We start from the raw sequence: 22,330 nt of genomic DNA on the forward strand, positions 1-22,330 counted from the left end.
TGTGCTTTCAAACTGCTAGATGGGCAGGAGCTGGGACCGAGCAACGGCATCTCACCCCGTTGCAGGGATTCGAACCGCCGACCTTCTGATCAGCAAGCCCTATACTCTGTGGTTTAACCCACAGCACCACCTGGGTCCCTGGAGTTGCCAGGAGCCCCCGGGGCAGACAGGAGAAGTCCTGTTACACAAGCAGAGCTTGTTCTGCTGGAGCATTACACTATGTTGGAATTTCACCTTTACACAATTATGAATTTGCAATTGTATTTCCTCTCAAATAATGCATTAAGGAATGTATTTCCTTAATGCATAAGAACTGCTTTGGAACATTCGGGAAATGCAAAAGCTGGTGAGTTCTGATCTGCATATTAGTTCAGGAGGTGTTGACAGTCAATATTTGAATTCACAAAGATGGAATTCCTCAAGCATCCCTTGGTCTTGCATCTATCAGGGGGAAAGGTGGGAGATACATAATAATCCTGGCTGGGGGGGGGGGATAGCTGGGATGAACTGCAGAGAGGAGAAATTTGTTCTTGTCCCATCCCTTCCTGCTGGGGGACTCCAGATGCTGCTGGACTCAACTCCCATCAGTCTCAGCCAGCATGGCCAGCAGCCAGGGTCAATGGTCAGAGCTGTAGTCCAAAAACAACAGGAGGGCCAGAGCTTCCCTATTCCCATCCCAGCTCTAGCGTCTGACTTAGATTGTATGCCTGCAGAAAGGGATTCTCTTCCATTTTACTCTCGCACGTTGCCTGGTAGATTTATTATCATTAGCACTGCCGTGATCATCATCATTATAGATAATAAAGCATTCCTCCGCCCGCCTGCCACTTTTCTCCTGCAAATTGCCCACTTTCAATGCCATTCAGCAGCAAAGTGGCACCCAGGTGTTTGGGCCTTTTTGCGCTCTCTCTCTCTCTCTCCCTCTCTCTCTCTCTCTCACACACACACACAAATGGAAACTGTTAGTTCATTTGTCCATTTATTTCCATAGGTTCAGCCACCTCTCAAGATATCATCACCAAACTCAGCACAAGCATTCCTAAGACTTCATCACTGTTTGGACACCAGGTGCCATTTTGAATCAAGTTGCAGGATAAAACGTCACTTAGGCGTGCCTATTTTTTTAGGATAGGTTTGGTTGCCTCTCGTGATATTGTTGACCAAACTCAGCATGAGAGTTCCCTGGGTGGGGGTGGCAGTCTCTGTCAACATTTCAGTGCCTGGTGCCATTTTTGTTGCAAGATGGCAGACCAAATCACGACTTGGGTGTTACTTGGCCCATGTTTTGATGCCCGAGAGCTGTACGGACGGTGGCAGGACCCTCTGCTCGTGGCTGCCCGGGCCAGGGCAGCAGGGCAAGCACCCCACGGGGTGCCTTCTTGTCACCTTCCCAGACATTGAACCTGGGGTGCACTGCCCCCCGCCCCCACCTTGTGACGCCACTGAAGGCAGTCTCACCGAATGATTCCCCAGTGCAGCTCCTATGACCCACCAGCACACCATTCAACAGATTTCCTTGACCCTAGAGAGTGGCTTTTCAAGGGGTCTGGGGTGCTATAAGTGAGGAGAGGAGCCAGGAAAGCCCCATAGCATGATCAGAGCTCCACAAAGCTATCTCAGGAGTAGGTCATAATATCTACAGAATTCCAGAAGGTTTTAAAAAAAAATCCTGCTTGGTCTACATATGCTGCCTGAAAATATTTTGGAGGAAACAACTCTTAATAGGAGAATTAAAGACATGCTTTAAATCTTTTCCATGGAAATGAATAGAATTGAAAAGTCCTTAAATATAGGTGGAAATGTGCCCTATATTTCTGATCTTTGTGCTTGGGGTGTAATCTGCATTCATGTTTAATCAACAATGTGCAGGAACATTCTCGACAGGATGTCTAACAGAGAAAGAATTTTAAACTGGAATACATACTTTCAAAGTTTCATAAGATCCCATTTGATGCAATCTCACTTAGAAAAACACGAGCCTGCCACCTGATGAAGGATAACCATCTGAAGACTAATACATTGTTAACATCCCCACTTCCTACTTATTTGCCTTTTTGACATTTTCTAAAATATTTTGTTTTCATGGGAGGTACAGGCTGCTTTTAATAAATTAGATTAAAATATAATTAATAACAGCCATTGGCTGAAAACTATACAGGGAAAATGTGTATATGTAGATCTTTGCTTTTAGAGGGGGGAAATCAATATTTGAAATTCTGTAATGCAGTATGACAGATGCCTCTGAGTGCAATATGTCATTTCTTGCATGCAAAATCAATAAGCAAAGATTCTCAAAATAAATCAATATCACATATTCATACACTGTATTATATAGCACTCCACAATGCTAGATGTTATTTATGCCAGAGACAAATTGATTAAATGAGATTTTCCCCCCAAGCTTGGTTAGAAGTGAGATAATATAAGCTGAATATTCAGTTTGCATGCTGCCCTTTTCCTTTTGCATGGAAAAACAAATATTTTTCATCCATATTATATTTTTTTTAATATTCTGCTTTTTAAAAACCCCAAATATGTTACACTATGCAAAAATATACATTAATTTGACTCTCAGCCAACTTCGAACAGGTCAGGTTTATTAACTGATATTTATCACGAAGCAAAACATAACCTTTTTAGTCATAGAAATTGTAGCCATTTTCAATCCCATCTTCCTCTAGAGGTTTTAACAGTCCAATCAATTATCTTTCTGCTTCCTTCAAAATAGGTGAGATGTTTCACTTGAGGAGAGACCACCAAATTCACCTCGTTTTTTGTTGTTTAGGCAACATCCAGCCACAAGCCAGATACACGTAAGTAATTTAATTTGCCATATCCCATTCCTTCTAGCTTCTTTCAAAATGCCCAAGATGTTTCTCCTGAAGAGGAACTCTAAAATATTATTCAGCAAAATCAATCAACACTTCGGATTGGGCTATGAATTGCCAAGTCTATAATGTGCCTTGATCATTAAAAAATACATGGCTTTTGTCTTTAAAGCCATCCTAGTTGGTGACTATCGCTAAGCACACCCCATTATTCAAATAATGTATGTGCTGTGTGAAGAAGTGTTTTCTGTTGTCTGTCCTGAATTTTCCAACCTTCACCTTTGCTAGGTGGCCTTGACTTCTAGTATTATTGGAGAATGAGAAAATCAAAGCCCTGCCCACTTTCTCCATATCACAAATAATTTTAAACACCTCCACCCTGTTCTTCCTTACTTACCGTTCCCCCATTATACAAAAAAAATCCAAACATTATGACCTTTCTTTGTAGGGGAGTTGCTCCACCCCTTTTGTTTGCCTTTTCTGATTCCCCCCCCCTGCCACTAAAAAAATCCTTTTTTAGTACAACAACTAGAACTGTCCAAAGTTGAAAGTGTGTATTACAAGTGTGGTTGTAGCATATATTTGCATATATATGCATTATGATATTTGCTGTTATTTTCATCCATCTCCCAATGATCTCTAGCATGGAATAAGAAAGGAAAATGTAAAACTGGCAAGAGGGGGGAATAGAGTGGAGTAGGTGAAACAAGACAATAGAATCTCTTGGAATTCCAGAATCATAGAATTGTAGAGCTGGAAGGGAACAGGAGGTTTATCTCATCCAACTCCTCTGCAATGCAGGAATCTTTTCTCCAACATGGGCTCAAACCCACAACTCTGAGGTTAAGAGTCTTGTAATCTACCAACTGAGATGATTAGATAGATAGATAGATAGATAGATAGATAGATGATTAGATAGATAGATAGATAGATAGATAGATAGATAGATAGATGATTAGATAGATAGATAGATAGATAGATAGATAGATAGATAGATAGATAGATAGATAGAGCAATGAATTATTTCAAGAGGGTCAACACAAATCTCAGGCTTCATTTCCTTACTATGAAGCAAACTGAAGACAGTGATAGCTTTGTGATATATGGTTCTATCTAGACATATATATGGGCTGACTACAGTGGCAAGATTCCGTGCAAATACTATCAGAATTCGGTGCACCTACACAGGAAGAACTTAAATTAACTCCTGAATAGAGCCAGACAGATTCCATTATAACTTATGGCGCAAAGTAAATAATTAATATAAAAATAAGGATCAAAGGTTGATTGATCCCTTTTAGATAAGTTATTTTCATTTATTTAAATTTTTAAAAAATATTTTAAACATTAATGATGTAATGCAAATTACTGTGCTGGTCGGTGACCGTAATAAAGATTTACTACTACTACTACGGGCTGACCATAAGATGGGAGAGCCCACAGCAAAGCTCTTACTCTACTATTGCCTTTCCTTGACCACCCCCCGAGCTATAGCTTCGGATTCAGCACAGAGAGCAATTTAAACCTCTGGGTCCCTTCTCAGCCTAGTCCAGGCACCCCCAAACTTCGGCCCTCCAGATGTTTTGGGCTACAATTCCCCGACCACTGGTTCTGTTAGCTAGGCATCATGGGAGTTGTTGTCTCTGGAGGACATCCTACGTCACAGGCCCAAACAGCATTGCGTTCCCAGAGCCTCTCCAACAAACGCCTAAGTCTCTCATCACCACCTCCCATTTTCATTGAGTCAACTAATTCAAACAGAACAGCAGACTATAGATCACAGAACAGCAGATTTCGTTTGAGTGATGGGTACTCCTAAATGAGATTCAATGAGAGGTTTAGAAGTCGAATATGGAGCACTCCAAGAAACCTTTGCAATGTAAAGACAAAGTCTCAATGTTTATAGTAGCAGTGGCTAACCTTTTTTTTTTGCCTCAGGGCCACATTCATCCTCCAAGTGCTATATCTTACACTCATCCATGCACACACAGAGACACAAGAACACAGAGCCCTCTCTTCACCAGAGCCATGCAGATCAGCCGAGGAAGGGGGCTATTGCCCACTCCTCAATCATCAAATGATCAATTCCTCACCATCTAGCCAAGCATTGGGTCTACTCGATTTATTTTATTTCCCCCCCACCACCAATATCATTACTTGGGGGACCAGATCAGGCCCCTGGCACTGTGAATAGGGATCCCTGGTTTAGAGGATTTTGTACAAGAAACAGGGAATCCCATTTTTTTAAGGGGGGGGGCAGGGCCGTCTTAAGCATATCTGGCGCCGTGGCACCGTGGTGCGAAGATCCCTCCGGCACCCCCCCGCGTTTCCCAGCGTGGCGCCCCCTGGTGGCCCGGCGCCCTGGCGCATTGTGCCACCCAGCCTTGCCTTAGGGCCGGCCCTGGGGGGGGGTGTCCTATTAATTTTCCCTTCTTCTAGGAATAGATCCTGCCTCTTGTGTCCTGTCCCTTTGACATTTTTGTGTTTGTTTAATGGGAAAGAAGCTAGTACACACATTTACGACTTAAATAAAGTGGTTTCCCTACAATAGGCAGCAATGATTTTACAGACTGGGCAGAGGTGTATCCTTTTGGGGAAGATTCAATGTGATGAACGCAAGCTGGCTCCTTTTTCTCTGAGATCTCACTTACAGCTTTGAGTTTAAGCTTGCAGCTTACACTGTCAAAATGCATGCTGATTTGATCCCCCCCTCCCTCCAGTTTTTATGGGGCTGGATTGGTAGAAAGGCTCGGCTCTGTTGTGGTGATAAAGTCCTATTCACTGTGGGGTCTGAACTGTTGGATTTGTGGGCCTGCAGGACTCCAAATGGAGTTCTTGCACCCCCTACAGTCTGAACGTTAACCATTCAGACAGAAAGGAAACTAAATCTGCACCGTGATGTTTTCCCATAAGAATTTCGTGACTCATATTGACTATTAGAGAAGCATACAGAAGGTCTGGTTCAGAAAGAAGCCTAGTGGGAGAAACCAGCTCTCTCTGTTTTCTCCTCACTTATTGGCCAAGGTTTCAAGATAACAGCTTCCAAGCAAAATTTAGAAGTCTTCTTTGGGTAATGTGTTCATTCACCCTGGGCACCATGTTATTTCCCATTTACTTGTAAGCCAGTCTTGTGACCTAGCTACCTTGTGGGTCATTTGCACTATCAGGTATCAAAAGCGATGCACGGGGCTCCCAAGACAGGCATATGACGTTGGTTGCTATAAGACCACATATAACATAAAGGCACAGAGAGTGTGTTAGGCCAGGGCAGGAAGTGAATTATTATAATATCTCTCAAAACAATGTGCATTCATATCACAATATGTCACACAGGGCTAAAGGTATCACTGAAAGCTCAAAGGAGGCAAAATCTTAAGTACGATGGAGCGTCACTATTCAGTTGAAAGTTCTGAAGGACTCTATAGTGCTGTCAGGTCACAAGGCTCAAATTTCAGTCAAATTGCAAGAAAAAAAACCCTCAACAGATTTCAGGCAGGAATGTGCTGAGCGTCTAATTTCATTCTGTTTCAGCCGCACTGGCACTCAGTCGCCAGTCTGTTCCACCCCCTTCAGGCCATTCTGTCCTCATGTTTATTGTTCTGCCCCATTCCATCCCACTGAGTGCATTTTGCACACACTTAAAATGAAAACAAACACACAAACAAACAAACAAACATGCAGTCTATACATAAAAAACTCTTCAATACTTTTCAATGCATTCATTAAAATGTGTATTGTAACTGGGAGATCCCTGCCCCCTCCTGCTTTCACGCAAGCTCTGATAGGCAGCATGAAGCCTCCCTTCACAGCTTAGTTGCTGGGGTCAGGGAAGGTGGAGGCAGCCCGGAAGCTGCCTCTTAGAGCCCCTGCACCACCATCCTATGGGGACTTCCGAGCAGCTCCTGAAGCCAGCCAGAGCCAACTGCTCCGGGCTGCTGAGACTGCCCCTGCTGCGTTTCCCAGGGACATTAGATTAAATCCGGGGACATTCCGGGGATGGAATTTGTCCGGGGACTTATTCACAAATCTGGGGACTGTCCCCGGAAATGGGGGTGTCTGGTAACCCTACTCTATGGGGCCCTATGCCTCTTCCTCAGAGGAAGGCTCTTTGAGGCTCTGGGTAAGGTGAGTTCTTCACAAAACACTAACATTCAATGGCTGGAGTGGCTAACCTGCAGCCCTATTCTCTCATTTTGTTTAAGAAGGCTTTCCCTGCATTATTTACAGAACAGTTGTACATTTTTGGGGGGGGACGGACGTGTTTGGCTTGTTGAAATAATGTTGTTTTTAGAACTTTTTGTGTTTTTATCTTGCACAAAAGGATGGGACTCTCCACCAAAGTAGAAGCATCGTGCTGGAGAATGGTTTTTCATTAAGTGAAATGCTGCATGTGCCACTGCCTGGACAATGCATATGAGAAGATGGAAGCTGAAGCTGCACGCTGGCTCCTCTACAGAGCTAGGGTAAAGTGGACCTTGCTCTCAAGCCAATGACCTTTGCTTGTGGTAGAGAGACTTGGAGCCAGATCTTTGCTGACAAGAACCAGAAAATAACGACGGGAAAGCCTCTAAATCATATATATGCATGATCTCTCAGGTTAGCAGATAATGTTTGAGGAAATGTACCCATTAACCCAGGACTCGAGAGAGAAGAAATATAAAAGAAATGTTTTATGTAGACAAAGTCTAGAGAGAATTTTTATCATGTGAAATTGATACCCAGGTCAGCACATTAATAAGCTTCTGTCTCAAATTAGACATCCCACATACAGGAAGATACCGCTGAGCTCTCAACTAGAGCTCCTTCATAGCATGAGGCCTTTCTTGAGAAGCAACTGCCAGTCATAATAAATTATGAAATGAGTATATCATGCAGATAAATATTCATTAGTTGTCACAATGTGATCATGGATGAGAGTCTAAACCAGAATGCTATTCTCCACTGTATTGGTCTGAGAGACGGAAGCAGGGAGAGAGTAATTTTTTAACAGATTCCAATATCAGTAACCCTGACATAAATGTGAAGCAGCTCAGCTGACATCGATAAAATTACTTGTGAGATTAGCACCAACATAATCTAGATCAGAACCTGCCTGCTTGCCCGTATAGCACTTCTGTTTGATAGAGATAATATAGTTACAACACTCTGGGCCTAAACAGGGACCTACGTCCTATTTATTTCAGCTACAGTTACTTCCATGAAATCTGGTGTACGTAAACTCTGGTGACATTCGAATGCATGCATATACACTTCCGTGTGGCATTTGAACACCTAATGCTTCATAGGATTCCTGTGTGATGACCCAGCCACAAAAAATTGTACATCAGCAGAGAAGTCCCAGGACCCTCAGGATGGTGGAAATTATCTCCTTAGCCCATCTTGAGTAGCAATCAACAAGGCAACTCCTCTGCCAGGGCCACAACTCAGTAGGAACACTGTGAGATTCCGAGGTTTGTATTCAAAACCAAAGAATTATAAGGTTCAGTGACATATCTAAGCTGTCATTCCACCCATAGCTGTCAAGTTCTCCCTTTTTTAAAAAGGGAAATTCCCTTATGCTGAATAGGCTTCCTCGCGAGAAAAGGGAAAACTTGACAGCTAGGATTCCACCACTCCTAGCTCCTGAGGAGGTATTCTGCCCATGACCTTAGATACAGAGATGTCTTCCTACGAAGATCCATCACCTCTAGGGATCTCCCCTATAGCACTCTGATGGGAAACATCTTAGCCATGATGGGTGTCACTGAGACCCAATTTTCTCCAAGAAGGCAGGCCAGATCACAGCCTTCAGTAGGCTCCAGGGCATTGCCTGGATATCACTCTAGGTTGCTGGATCCTTGACTGAGGGCTTGCTGATTAACTTGCTGGTTTATGATCACCCATTTCTTGGTGTGAGACATTTGTTGCATGTTGCCGCCTTCATGTGAGCTAGCCCCTGGAATCAGTTTAAAGAAACAAAACACACTCTCTGCATTCCAACCCTGCCAGACAGGGCCGGCACGTCCATATAGGCAGACTAGGCCGCTGCCTAGAGCGCTGAAATTAAGGGGCGCTGCACTGGCCAGCCCGTCCGCCGCAGCCATCCGCCTCCACCCGCCACTGCCTGCAGAGCCGTCTCTAGACTCGGGCTGGGGGGCGCCGCTGCCTGCAGAGCCATCTCTAGGCTCGGGCTGGGGGGAGCCAGGGCGCCTGGAGAACAGGGGCACTGTGGGGAGGAGGACGCAGGAGGTGATCCTCCTCTGAGGCCGCTGCTGCTGTGCATGCCTTCTGGAGGCTGGGCTGGGCGGCGGACGCTGTCTCCATGCCGCTGCTGGTGCCGCTTCTTTTCTGCTCTTGGCCGCTTCCTCCCGCTCGGCCCAGAGGCACCCGCAGCTTCTGAGTGGCTGCTTCCTGCAGCCAATCAGAAGCTGTGGGCACCTCTGGGCCGAGCGGGAGGAAGCGTCCAGAAGCGGCCAAGAGCAGGAAGGAAGCAGCCCCAGCAGCGGCACGGAGACAGCGTCCGCTGCCCAGGCCAGCAGCATGGGCTCTGCGCCCCGTAGAGGAGGAGGGACGCAGGAGGCAATCCTCCTCTTAGGCCGCCGCTGCTGTGCGCGCCTTCTGGAGGCTGGCCTGGGCAGTGGACGCTGTCTGCGTGCCGCTGCCAGCACCGCTTCTTTCCTGCTCTCTTTCCATAGAGGTGCCCGCAGCTTCTGATTGGCTGCAGGAAGGTGATCTCGCCTAGGGCACCAAAAACCCTAGCACCGGCCCTGCTGCCAGAGAGCAAAACCTATCACAAGTCACATCCCATTTCCCCGCAACTAACCAACCTATGTAGTCAATGCCATCTACAGGGGCGCTGCAGAGAGACATATGCAAAGGAATGAAGCTCCAAATGAACATCTGCAACGGTAAAGATCTCCGGTGATGATAAGTTCAAATGACTAGTAATCCACACTGTGAAAAATCTATGACCTGTTTCCACTTTGAAATTTGTCTAGTTTAAGTAGCAGATCTCATCATGCCTTCGTTTGCTACATTAAAGAGACAGCTCCTCCCCATGTAGTTAATTATAGATGATTAATCAAGACACTGCTTTCCTTCTCTTTGTAATCTGAACAGACGGCATTCCTTGGAAGGGAGAAGAGCCTGCTCAGGAATACAAAGTGAACAGTGTTTGTACATCAATTCATCATCAGTACTCACATTCCATCTCTACAACCCTCAAATGTACCCTGCTCACCCCAATGCCCATTCTCCTTTGCTACATGCAACACAGATTGATATATCTGCCTCTCTCTGCCTTCAAATGCCTTCCAAAACCCACCTCCTTGCTGAAGCCATTGGCTTAACCTCATAACTTGAATCCTCAGTTGAAACTAAATTTAAATGTAATGTACACTTGCTCACACTCCTCATTACTCTTGTTTCTCCTTGTCGTCTTCTCCACTGTTGAAACGATGAATGTATCTTGGTAGAGAGGTGGTCTTTTTGTTTATTTTTGCATGTGTATTGGAGAAATAAAAGCACATATAAAGGAAAGCTGCCTACCTATAGGGTGGTATTTGACAGTTAGAGTAGACCCTTCTTTCATTTGATTTTGTATTGCAGAGTTTCGTTCCGTTAATGACTACATGGGGGCTATACATTTCAAACACTATTATACTACTTTAACGACCATGGCTTCCCCCCAAAGAATCCTGGGAAATGTAGTTCGTTAAGAGCATGTTAGAAGACCCCCTATTGCATTCACAGAGCTACAATTCCCCCTACAATTTAACACTCAATCCCTCTTTCCAGGGAACTCTGGGAACTGTAGACCTGTCTCCTAAGAACTCCCGACATCCTTAAAAACTAGACTTCCCATGATTCTTTGGGGAAAACTATAATGGCTTAAAGTGGTATGATACTACTTTTAAAGTATATTGCAGATGGAACTTTGGTGGGGGAAAACAAGTGGCAGAAACGAGGTAATGGTTTGTAAGGTTGTGTTGCTAATCTGAACAGAAAAAGAATATGTGAAAGCAGCGTAGAAGGCAAGGACTTTGTGAAGGACAATTAGGAGCTTTTCACCTCGATTTGGGGTATTATGAACTTTCACTAAGAGAAATGCAGCATTTAAATTAGCTCTACTGCATACAAACTGCATATAGCGCATTACATAAAAATATATAAGTACCATAAAGGTGACTTTGTGCTCTTTCTAAAATGCATTAGGTCTTCAATAGTTTGAGTTTTGTGGGTGAGGTATTTAAAATTAATATAGAAGATCAGGGAGACTATATATATATATATATATATATATATATATATATATATATATATATATATATATATATATAAAACTATATATAAAACCATTCAGTTATTCCCAGGGATATAAGGGGGAATGTGCAAAAGCTGACAATCCAAATCTTCTATAGGGACAAAGCATGTCCTCTCTCAAAGAGGGCACATGTGGCGGTGAGACAGGAGACTGACCTCCTGATTGTGGGTGGGTCTATTGGATAGCCACAACACCCGATTAGTAGGTCCCTTGTTGCTGGGTTTAATCTGGCCAATGGGGTGCAGTCTAAACGAACTGAGGGACCTATATATACCTATGCACGTGACCCAGAGCTTCCTATTTCAGCTCGTGCATCGGAACACCCGCCCACCTCTCCCTACTTTTAGGGCATTTTGCGATTGACCTTGCTATGCCATCGTGTGTCATCTGTCGTTGGGAATTTTCCCCACTTGGATGATTGGCTCTTGTCATTTGGGTTTCGCTTGCCATGTAGCAAATCGTCACAACTTGTAAGGTTGCAGATAGGCACTGGTTCAGGTGATAGGGATGGGAGAACGGTCTCACCATCCCTATGTGAAGGGTATTCCTTTAAAGGAATCCAGGGACTCAACTTGGTTTGGTCAACCCCCATGCCCATGCCTGAGTCCAGGGGAGCATCTGGGGAGTGAACAGAGTCTGTTCCCGGGCTTTTCCCCTACCTCAGGTGTTCACTCTTGGCTGACCTATGACAGAGCTCTGGGTCAGCGCTACCTGCAACAGTGTAGGGAGCTAGTTGAACTAGAGCAGGCATGTCAAACATGTGGCCGTCCAGATGTTTTGGCCTACAACTCCCATGATCCCTAGCTAGCAGGACCAGTGGTTGGGGAAGATGGGAATTTTAGTCCAAAACATCTGGAGGGCCGCAGGTTTGACATGCCTGAACTAGAGCCTATGCAACCACTCACTTTCTGTAATCAATAAAGCTGTGGCCTAAATTCTGCCAAAAACCAAAACTAAAATTTTGAGTCAATTGTATGTTTATTTAGAGGGGAGGTCTCTGGGTCTGAACACGCAGAGAAGGCATGTAAACAACATCATTCCATTTGTTGAAACTTTTACAAAGCCACCTTTATGATACTAATATCTTCCTGTTTTGTTTCACTTTCTTGGTGTGCAAACTAGCTAGTCATCATAGCTCAAGGTTTCGCAAATGTTGCACACTTACTGGAGTCCCCAGACAGGTGTGCATGCAAAGTTCCTTCCACAAGGTTGTGTGCATGCAACCTTTGGACTAGAGTAGTCATCCCACACAGAGAAACAGCTTTCTTTCCAAGCACAATTCAAAGTGTTGGTGCTGACCAGCGCCGTCTTAAGCGCCCCTGTCGCCATGGTGCGCTGGATCTCTCCAGCGCCCTTCCGCCCCGTTTCCCAGCGCGGTGGGTGGGTGGGCGCGACACTGCTGCGCGGCGGGCGGGCAGGCAGGCACAGCGCGATCTCTCCGGTGCCCTCCCGCCCCGTTTCCCAGCGCGGTGGGCAGGTGGGCGCCGCGCAGAGCTGCACAGCGGACCGGCGGGCCAGCGGGCGGGCGCAGCTCGCGACACCGTCCTGGCGGGCCGGCGCCATGGTGCCCTGCGCCACCGGGGGTCTACGACGAGCCGGCCCTGTGCTGACCTTTAAAGCCCTAGACGGCCTCGGTCCAGTATACCTGAAGGACCGTCTCCTCCCCCATCATTCTGCCCAGACACTGAGGTCCAGTGTCGAGGGCCTTCTGGCGGTTCCCTCGCTGCGAGAAGCCAAGTTACAGGGAACCAGGCAGAGGGCCTTCTCGGTAGTGGCACCCACCCTGTGGAATGCCCTCCCACCAGAGGTCAAAGAGAACAACAATTACCTTAGAAGGCATCTTAAGGCAGCCCTGTTTAGGGAAGCTTTTAATGTTTGATGGATTTATGTATTTTAATGTTTTGTTGGAAGCCGCCCAGAGTGGCTGGGGGAACCCGGCCAGATGGGCGGGGTATAAATAATAAATTATTATTATTATTATTATTATTATTATTATTATTATTATTATTATCACCAGACCTTGTAGATATGGAAGTGGTACCACAGTTGTGTAAGGCTAGTGGTTGTGTACTCTTGAAGTATTCAGAAATAGGATAGTCTCTCTCTCTCACACACACACACACACACTCCTACAGCATTTTTAAAGAAACAGAACTTTTATCAAAAATGTTAATTTAGCAGCAAGCAAAGGTCTGTGTAGGAATAGCAGCTCGCAGCAGCCACGACGACAGTGTTTTTCAAAGTCATGACCTGCAGCTTGTATTAAAAACAAAGGGTGAGGGCTTTTCAGAAGCATATGTTAACCTCATGCTGACACTGCAGTAGTGAAGTGTGCAGAGTGTTTTATGTCAGAGGGCTGCGGGTTTGAGAAAAAGCACTGAGGTTTCGTTGTGATGGTATATAAAAATGAGGAAGCCGCTCGCATAATTTCATGGTAGCTTCTAAGGTTTGTAAGCATTAAGTCAATCTGCTTAACATAACGTACATTTTTTTTGGGGGGGGGGTTGAGCAAAATTGAAAAGCTGTAGCTGAATATTTCCTTCTGTCTGGGTTCTGCTGTAAGGAACTTAAGGATTTGATTCGGACAAGAAATGAAAGAAATAAGTAAATTGGAAAACCTAGGGCACGATTCACCTAATGAGCCCCATCACTGGGAACCTTGTGCAAAGACTCCCACTTTTACAAAGGGTCTTCCCCCCCCCAGTGCCTCCCCCCTTAAATTGGGTCTGAGGTGTTGGAAGAACCCCAAGAACAGCAGAGGGTATTGAGAGGGGGGTCATTGCTTCTGGCAAGTCAAAATGCAAGTCAAAATTCATCATAGTGCAATGTTGAATTGCAACCATATACTGTATACATAGTTAAGATGGAGATGAGGTCTGAGGGTATTTGAGGATCTGCATGCTAGAACGTGTAGAATGGGGCCACTGCAACTGATCGCAGGATCTTAGCAGTCTGGACTTTCCCTGAGCAGTTCCTTGCAGAACTTCTCAATGAAAGAACAAAACACACATTAGTTTTGCGTGTGAAGACCTTTAACACACACCCCCTAAATAAATTCAGACAAGACTCAAATTTTGGTTTGGTTTTTGGCAGAATTTAGGCCACAACTTTATTGATTACAGCAAGTGAGTGGTTGCATAGGCTCTGGTTCGACTAGCTCCCTGCACCCTTGCAGGCAGCGCTGACCCAGGGCACCAACATAGGTCAGCCTAGGGTAAACACCCGGACAGGCAGAAAGCTGGGAGCAGGCTATGTCTGTCACGCAGATGTCCCCCTGGACTCAGGCACGGGCACAACCCCTCGCACGGTTCACCAAACCATTGAGTCCCTGGATTTCTTTAACAGAATACCCTTCACATAGGGTTTGCGAGAGCATTCCCCCATCCCTATCACCTGAACCAGGGCCTATCCACCACGAGAGCACCCGCACTCTCTGCCAACCACTCACACCTGTAACCAATCCCTTAACCCCGCTGGCACGGAGGTCAGCCATAAATCATTCCCAGACACAGACAGATGAACCCCATCAAGCCTCTATAGGGATGCATTGCGAAAGGGAATGCCCGGGTGACGGATCACCGTCCCACCCAAGGCCAGAACCATTAAGGATCTTATTCCAGAGTCTAGAAGGCAGATGGGCACCAGAGATTAAATCCTTTACGGTATTGGTCGAGACTTTAACGTCCTTGACCCGTACCCCATCAACACATTCTAGAGGTACACCATACTTTAACCTGTGGGTGTTGGCCCTTTGCAGCCAGGCCCACCTAGGAAGCCCCAAAGCCCCTTCACCATGGCCCCAGTAGAGGCCAAGGGCCGTATCAGCTTCATCCTCAGAAGTAGACGTACCAGTAGAGGAGGTGGAATCACCTTCCATACATGTCTTTGCCCTGCGTCTGGACCAACCGCTCTTTCGGTGCTTGCCTTCAGAAGACGGGTCTCTAGGCACTGGGAAATCCTCTTCGGAAGATTGGATGTTGAAAACCTCCCTTGGTGGAGGGGAGTGAATAAGGAAGCAGAAGCAGAAGCGTGCGAGGAAGTCTGCAAATAAACCAAGCTCCCCCCTTCTGCTGCCCACCAGGCCCCCCCCGAACCTCCAGGCCCCGGGGGTGCAGACTGCGAACAAGGCGGGCCCGGTTGGAAGGCACTCTGGATTGATGGACCCATGCCCCCCCACTGGCCCCCTGGGCTAGCCAGGAGTGGGATCCCAGGCTGCTGGAACTGAGAAAATAAAGCACCAGCTGGATCCAGATTCTCACTCCCTTCGCTCATATCAGAAGGGCCTTGAGCCTTGTATACTGTGGAAGACGTGGAAGGGCCAGGCTGTGGAGCAGGCAGCCTTCCAAATTGCCGAACCAGGGAATCAAGTTCCGTGTTAAGCCTGGCGAAGGCCGAAGGATCTGTACCAATATCCAGCAATAATTGTTTGTAAACAATCTGTTATGTTTTGAGGCAACACCGGGGCGGGTACAGAGCGGAGTGCCTGCGAAGGGCCTCTAATTACCCTTCTTGCAGGGAGAGCCGGGCTCGGATTCTGCTTAACCGTGATCGCAATCCCAGTAAACTAACCAAAATAATTTGGTAAAGCAGAAATAAGGTATGAAATTGAAAACTACACAGCTAAAATGGCGCTCCCGCCTAAAGTAGATGGCACCCGAACCAGGATGGCGCTCCTGCCAAAATCAGCAACCCCCGTCTCCGTCGATGGCGAGGCACCAAAATGGTGGACGCTAAGCACAATGTGGAATTTCACCTGGACAAATGGCTCAAAAGCCAGGGAAAAACAGCTGATGGGAGAGGGTAACTCTCTGCTACATTAAAGTCGGCCGAAGCACTTGGGCGCAATAAATGGGAGCATATAAAACCAACCCAGCTAAAAGCGGCGGCCAGGAGAACGGCCCCAAGAATAAAAGCCTCAACGCTGCAGCGGCAGTGGAGACAAGGGGCCAAAGCTCCCTATTTGGGGGGGGTGTGGAAAGGGAAGGGAAACAAAAAAAATTAACGAATAATGAATAAGAGGGGGGAAACGGGGGGAAAAACGGGAAATTGAAACAGATCACCGTATCTTTGAAGGCAGATGGCTCTCCTTCTGGATTGCTCTCTCTTTCGGGTGGTAGGGGACACAAAGCTGGTGTTCCGATGCACAGAGCCCCAAAGAGGAAGCTCAGGGACACGTGCATGGGCTTAAATAGAGGTCCCTCGATCAAATTAGCTAGCATCCCATTGGTCAGATTGCACGCAGGATCGAGGGACCTCCAGTAGGGTGTTGTGGCTATCCAAACGTTCCCACCCACAACACAAGGTCTGGTTGCCAGGTTGTACCGCAACATGTGCCCTCTTGTTAGGGAGGACCCGATTATTCAAAAGTGAGGATTACTGTGAGTTAAAGGAGCACCGATTAGCTTCCTCTCCACCCATTTCCAAACTGAGCCCAATATTTTAATGTTTCTGATGTTTAATTTGTCTTTAACCTTATACTATATTTTTCCTTAAATAAATGGATGTTGTATGTAGCAAGAAAAAAAATCTTTTTGCAAATATTGACAAAAAACCAACAATCCATCTTCCCACCCCCCTTTCCTTTCTCTTCTGCTAGGGCAATGGTAGAACTCAGCCTTTTGGGGATCCATTCCAATGACCCAATGCTGGTCTCCTTTAAAATAAAGAAGGAATTTTCACACCAGCACCCATAGAAGCAGGATTGGACCCTAAGCCACAAAAGGCAGCACAAGAACGATGTGTCTGGAGTTGAACAATGCCCTCAATCATCCCTCCCAATCAGCTTTTTGAGTTCACTTTGAAAAAGCTCCACTTGCAGCATATGCTTCTCATGTCCTTTCAAATCTCCGATGTGGCTGTACAAATGCATGTGAATATAATGCAGTTTCGGTATCCAATCAGAAGCAAAGTTTCAATTATGCCGTTGCTTTTAAAGAAGACTTAAAATTAAGGCTCTTAGCACAGATTCCCCCAAATCTTCAAAAACTTCAGGCTTTCCTTGTTAAATAAAGGGAGCAAAACCCGGAACCATCACCGAGTACTTTAAACGGAGCCTTTGAGCAAGGCCTTCTTAAAGAAAGTTGTTTCTTATGGAAAGCATTGGCGAGGGCCTAATTACTTCCTTTAGAGTCACTTTGAATTGAGCCCTAGGATTCTAATGTGTATTGAATTTAAATTCTACTTATGGGCTCGCTTCCTTTGATTCTGCATTGCTGGCACAGGGAGCTCCTTACACTACATTAATCATAATATACGGAGGAAGGGCTTCTGTGTTTGCTGTTACCGAGCCCTAAGTTGTCCCTGAAGATAAAAAAAAAAAATCCCCCTTGGAAGGAAAATCTCATTCTAAATGAAGATTTAAATTGAAATTATTGGAGAAGATGAGGCAAAGATGTGCCCAGTAAAATTAGAACAAGCATTTAAATGGAAGAAGGTATCTTAAATAATTTTACTTCCTTTGCACATCAGGAAAAAAATCCCATGGTATAAGAACCATGGGGGTTTACACTGATGGGTACCATATGTAATATGTCAAAACATTTCTATTCACCATTGGACATGTATTAGTTTGAAATAAAGAGAGGGATAAAATGGGTGTGTGGCTGTTCTGTGCAGCACTGTGCAGGGCTTCTGGGAAATGCATTAGTGCATTTAATTAATCACACACAGCAGAGCAGAGTTGTATATGCATTTGCCCAGATGCAACAGGGGCAATCTGCACAAACTTCCAAGCACAGATTGTCTTGCAGATGAGAAACATTGTGCTTTCCAGAGTGTAGAGAAATGGTGAAGGCTGCCAAGTGGTTCTCTTTGCGGTAGATTAGAGGTATCTAGACAGCTGGTGAATCAATGGGAAATTTTAAATTTGTTTTACCATTGGAAATGGTGTGTGACTGAGTGAGCTCCCGTTGCTCTGCCCCAGCTCATGCCAACCTAGCAGTTCGAAAGCATACCAGTGCAAGTAGATAAATAGGTACCACTGTGGCAGGAAGGTAAATGGCGTTTTCGTACACTCTGGAATTCATCACGGTGCCCCGTTGTGCCAGAAGCGGTTTAGTCATGCTGGCCAAATGACTCAGAGCTGTCTATGGACAAACGCTGGCTCCCTTAACCTGAAAAGCGAGATGAGCACCTTTGACTGGACTTCACCATCCAGGAGTCCTTTACTCTTTTTTACCACTGGAAATAAAATGCTAAAGGGAAATTTTGAGATGACTGTGGGTAAAATATTTCAGGAATTGCAGAGGAAACACAAAGGTTTTGATTAGACTAGTGTTGTGCCGAAAATTTCTCCCTTTTTTGTCTTTCCCCCAACAAATAATGAGAAAAGAAATTTCATTCGAAAATTATCAAAAGTTATTGAATTGCTACACACAACTGCTATTACACGTCATTCTCTACTGAAACATTTTTTGCACAATTAGAAATATCAGATTCACCCTTTTCTAATGCTGAAGTTCCTAGCTGCTGTGTTTGTACATGGCAAAAGTGTCAGTCTGTGGCCAATTATTTAATACAATCTTCAAGACCACATATGTTTACAAGACAATCACAGCATTTCAGTTCCATAGCCATATTTTTGGGACTTAACACTCAGTGAAAAGTGGTTACTACTTCAGTGAACAAGAATGACCAACATTTCTGGTAATCGGCTGGCTTCACAGCATGGCGGGGTCACAGTAGGATTTGAACCCACGGTTCCCAAGTTTAGCGTAGTTAGCACTCCCGCTAAACACTGAACCACAGCAGTTGATCCTTCAGGCTGGCTGCAATGCAATTCCCTGGATGCTTCAGCCCTTATAAGATCTGTCTCATGCCAAATGGGAAGAGCAAAGCCTTGTCGCGTCTGCAAATGGAAAGGTATATATATATTTTTTAATCTTTGAAGAATGGGCTTTTCATGGTGCCGATTTCCCCACAAGCGCCACTTCTCCTAATAAGAAAAACAGCCAACGCCATCAACACCAGAATTGCATCCTAACCTTTATTTTTGTTGGTAGCCAAAGGCCACTGAATTTCTGTTGTACAGAAACACGATAGGAACAGTGTTCTGGCAATTGGAGGCCAAATGACAAGGCTGCTAATTTATATTGGAAGTACTGAATGGGCGGCCATAGCTCTTTCCTCTGATAATAGCTGTAACGGTGGCAGTCCACCTCGGAGGCAACTTTCTTTTATAATCACCCTGTCGTCTAAAGCTAAACGTCCAGAGCAAAGGTGGCATGCTCGACCATAATTTAAAGGCCTGTGATACAAAAAGGAAGGGCTATGATGTTTAACTTATAGGGCATCCAAATGTCATAGGCTCAGGCAAGCTCCTATTAGCAATAACTCAGGTCCCACTGAAGAGATTTGGCATTCAAAACTGATGAGTGTTGGTCCCTGGGGCTTGCTCCTCCAGAGCCATGCTCAGGCCACTGGGTAACCCGGGTGACCCAGGAGTCAAACTATGATAACCCTCTTCAATTTAAAGAGCCACTTCTCCCCATCTGTCTGAGGCCTGACTCTGCACAATAAATTTCCCAAAGAGCATAAAGAGCCATCTTGTGTATATCAAATCGATATCATTGTGGCTCGCAGCAATATCTGAGGCTACAGTTCACAAAATAAACTAGGCCAGGGGCTGGTTTTCTGCCCTGGGCAATCAATCAGGCTCTCTGGGTCATAGATTTTAGTGTAAATTAACACAGCAGAAACAATCGCGCTCCCCAGATGATGATATAATACTGTATTTGCTTTCCTTTCTCCTCCCCGGCGCATCCCAGTTGCCCCCCCTCCACCCACTGTTTCATCGTTGCTCATGCTCGGCAGTGAAGCTGCACGGAACGAGAATAATAAAAAGCAATGATTAGAGAGATAGCGGTAGTCATAAAGCTGGACATTAATATTTTCCATATATATATATATATATATATATATATATATATATATATATATATGCATGCACACATAAATGTACAAACAATGTGAAGCGTGCATAGGGAGTAGATACAAATAGTCACTCATGATGTTTTTTAATGAAAGATGTGTATAGGAATGAACATACAGACTGGTTTGAATTACTTGTGTTTGTGGATGTTTCTCTCTCTTTTTTAAAAGGTTTTTATTGAATATCAATCTTTATACAATTAAACATAAACAATAAACAAACAATCTATAAACCAATGAACATAAATAAATAATAATCCGTAATGGTAATAGCAATAAATAATAATAATAATGATAAAGAAAAAAATTAAATCAAGAAAATTCACCAAATACCAATCACCCCCCCGCCACTTTCCCCCCTCCCCCACCAACTCCCCTCCTTTGTTTACTCGACTTCTGTTTCCACTTCAACTCCAATTTTGTAAGTATAGTCCATCATTTACATATATTCTCTGCATGCATTCTGTCTTTCCTATATTCCTCTATCTCTCTTGTCTTATATCTCCACGCTTTATCTTTCGTATCCCTTCATATCTTTTTATTCTAAGCATGTGAGCATGCCCTCTTTTAAATAATATTTTTTATATATATTCATCGTAGCATTCCCATTCGCTTCTTAGTTTTCGTTTCGGTTGATTTCTCAAAGCTGCTGTCAGCTTGGCCATTAATAAATACTCACTAAGTTTATTTATCCACTCTTCTTTTGTTGGTGTTTTGGCTGTCTTCCAATATGTAGCTATTAGAACCCTGGCTGCTGTGCACACATATAAAAACACTGTCTTATTCTTTTGGGGAATCTCTTCACTTAATAAACCTAATAGGTAGATCTCTGGTTTTTTCTTTATCGATTTTTTCATCATTTTCTTTAATTCTTCATGAATCATTAACCAAAACTTTTGTATTTCTTGACAAGTCCACCACATATGTATAAATGTGCCAGGATGTTTCTCTACCTACCCGTCATTGCCCTGGACAACCAGAGAATCTACAATGCATGTGCATTTAAGCAGACATAGGGCATATATGTGTGTAGAGTTGGTGCATACTGGCAACCAAACAAAGGCAGGTTAGGTCTTTCTCTCCCTGAAATGTTTCTATATTATGATGGTTATTATAATTACTTAGTAATTTTAAGAACAGGTGCCTGAGGTTACTTAGTTTACCTCTTCTGTCCACTTCCTGTTCTCCTTATTTGCCGTGGCTTTTGGATTCAGTCTTTGAGTCTTATAGATGTTGTGCAAGCCCTTTTGGCTGAAGTGTGGGATAAGGATGCTTCAAGTAAATAATAAACTGCTTTGCCGGTGCGGGCAGAGTACCGTTGGAAAGCTGAGAAAGACAGGAGATGATGGACTGTGTTTGAGAAGCCATGACATTTCACTTGGGGCAAGCCCCCCAAATGCTGCATCCAACCACCCTGAGAGTTGTGTAAGAAATTAGAATTATTCCCCTGCTTTATGGAGGCATCGGGGCCTTTGTGACTTATTTAAGGTAGGTGGCATCTTCACAGGGACAAAGTACAGAGGCTTCAGTCTGGTTCAAGGACTTGACATAGGTGCCAAGTTCCGGATTGAAAAATCCGGGATCAGCAGTGCCGCGGCACCGGAAGTCGCTTCTACGCACTTACGGACATACGTAGAAGTGACTTCCGATGCCGCTGTGCCCATTTCCAAAATGGCCGCAGCGCCAGAAGTCGCTTCTACGCATGTCCGGAAGTGCGTAGAAGCGACTTCCGGTGCCAGCGCAGCACCAGAAGAACATGGCCGCCGGCAGGAGCTCCGTAATCCGGCGGAATACGGGGTATTTTGCCATTCGGGACACCTGCGGGAAATACAGGGGTTTCCCGGAGAAAACGGGGTACTTGGCAGCTATGGGAGGGTGGGGAAAACCTGCCCTAGATAATGACTGTGCTCCAGGGGGAGACACCTGAGCTAAGAAACCCATCAGAATGGGACACATTTCACTACTGTTAGAAGGGATGAAGAAGGGCATGACAATCCATAGTTTTTCAAAGGTTGGTTAAATGGCACAGCCTTCTGTATGCATATATTAAAACTGCAATGGGGCTAATTTTAACTTTATTTTGGATAAGAATGACAGTTCACGTCTTCTGCAAAAATGACTACAGCAAAAGCATGGAAGTGACTGCATTATGTAAGGAGTTGACAAAAGCTCCAGATACCATTAGCTGTTTTGTGTTTCAAGTAAAATTAAAAAAAAAACCTTTCCATAAACAGAACAGCAGAAGAAAATCATTTCTAATTACGTTATATTT

Source organism: Zootoca vivipara, chromosome 8 (assembly GCF_963506605.1).
Source record: "Zootoca vivipara chromosome 8, rZooViv1.1, whole genome shotgun sequence".
Taxonomy (NCBI): Eukaryota; Metazoa; Chordata; class Lepidosauria; order Squamata; family Lacertidae; genus Zootoca; species Zootoca vivipara.